This window comes from Atractosteus spatula, chromosome 10, assembly GCF_055471065.1.
Source record: "Atractosteus spatula isolate fAtrSpa1 chromosome 10, fAtrSpa1.hap1, whole genome shotgun sequence".
NCBI lineage: Eukaryota > Metazoa > Chordata > Actinopteri > Semionotiformes > Lepisosteidae > Atractosteus > Atractosteus spatula.
Window position 1 is genome coordinate 10,982,003 of NC_142715.1, and position 2,328 is coordinate 10,984,330.

Here is a 2,328-nt window from a genome sequence, read left to right on the forward strand (position 1 = left end):
ACTTAATAATGCCTGTGAAGTTTTCCAACAAATCCGAACTGTAATTTTGAAATATTATAGCTGAGAATGAAAAGAGAGTACAAAGATCAAATTCAATGAGTGAAAATGCACCAGTAGTTCTCTAAACTGAGTTTCTTCCCTGAAATGACTCGCTAGCGAAGCACCAAGCAGCCTTGAACGGATCGCGGAAATCAAGTATACAGTACAGATGGATTCAGAGTGTGCTTTCCAACTTTTGTGCAACATTTTCCTTTGATAGGGCAGAGTTGTCTTCACAATCTGGGTTAAATAAAAAGGAGTGACGACAGTGTTAAACAGCTTTCCTTCTTGGGGAACAACGGTTGTGTTCCATATTTCTAATTATTTTGGTTTCAAGATCGCAATTTAGTGTGAAACATAAACGCCAGCTGGATAAGCTTTATTAATTTCCCTCACGGGATCAATAAAGTATCTATCTATAAATCTCTTACACGTCATTTACAATGGCCTTTCAACTAATAGCCCGTGCAGGGATCAAACTCTAGCTGTTCGTACAGTACGAGTTGCGTAAGGCTCTGTAACGCGCAGATGAGAAACTAACCTCTGCTTCTTCATTATACACACAGTGAGCTATATACGCGGGCTTACTGCCTCCTACGGGCTCTGTATTTGATTGCGGTACAAGACCGGCCGTGGAGTTAAAGTGAGACGGGTGTGTACATTAAAAGGCTCATAGCGTCCCTGGGAGGGCTCAACCCACCACCCTTTTGGTTAACAACCGAACCACAAAGACTCATGTACAGCTTAACACTTCTCGGTCTCGGTGAAAGTGATACACTCCGTAAAATTTCCAGAGATTAATTTATTTTTTAATGAAAATCACCAACAGCGGCCGAGATCTACTGGAGTTTTTTCATTCTATACTGCGATTTCTGGAGGGTACCCTGTGGAAATACGAGTTTTGACGAGAAGGGATGGACATATAAGGTCAAAAGGCTTGGGGAATTGAACTTTAAGGTGAAGACTGCGGGTTCAGTAGCAGCAGAACCTGATCAGTATCAGTTGACTCCGATATACTTTGAAAATGAACTTGGGGATTTAGAGTCAGACGTGCTACCGTTGCACCATGGGGTACTTAATTTAAAAAAATAGGGAAAAAAATCAGTGTTCCTGGATCTGTAATTGAGAACAACACCTGCACAAGAGCTGCGCAGGAAGAATAAAATGTGGTCTGGGAAGAAGAGACTCTCTTCGGAAGAGCGGCGCTCTTAACGGATTTTTTTTGTCTCCTTTGGGGAATTCAAAGGCGCTAGCAGATGTGAACTCGTGGCGCAACGGTAGCGCGTCTGATTCCAGATCAGAAAGCTGCGTGTCAGCTATTGGTTTTTCAGGTTCTGCTGGTCCTGAACACGGAATTCACACCATGCAGTTGAGTACACCACATAGATAATCTAAACAAAATAGAGCCGTACAGGACACGCAGTGTGGAGCTCACACAGCGAATAGCCTTGAACACAAGAGAAAAGGCACCGTTCACATCTGCTAAACATCACGTCCAACTTTAGAGACAGCTGCATCAGAGAATGGAATCCCGGAAGTTTCAGATAACTTCTTTTAATTCAGGTTCAATCAAACCTGAAAGTTAATGAGTTTCCGGACACTTTTGTTTTATTAAAAAAGTGTCTGAAGCCTGAAAATGTAAATTGAAAAAAAAAAATATTGTACATTTGCAGGTGCTTTTTGTAACGATTTGCTATATCATGCTGGAAAACAAAGGAAACAGACCCAACGTTTGCTTTCAGGTGCGGTTCATTACATAATAGACATCTATTACTGAGGAGCTTGAATATAATTTACACGAGCCAGGTAGAAGTCGAACCTGCAATCTTATGATCCGAAATCAGACGCGTTATTTATTAAACCGCTGACATTTCACATAACCTGAATTCCCCCATAGTGTGCTCAGCGCCGCTACTAGTAATGCACCGCTCCGTCTAAAATTTCAAAGTGAAAAACATGTGTTTTCTGATTTTTATGAGTTTTAAAATATAATCTCTTTAAATATGACAAGGGTTTTATGTTTCGCACTGAAATTCCGATTGATTGAGAATTCAAAGAAAGACTGTTTTCTTCCACAACACCGTATAATTTTCACATCCACCAGACTCTCCAACCTCTCCAGACCTTGCTGGGTGAGCAATTGCTCCGATAAATTAGGTCACGTATCATGTTAAATCATTTCTTCTCAACACATTTCCTGGTGCACGTTTTCTCTATGAAAAAAAGTACATTTTTCCCTTGCACGATTTTTCGTTTTTATCAAAGCGTACAGAAAGAAAAAAGAAGAAG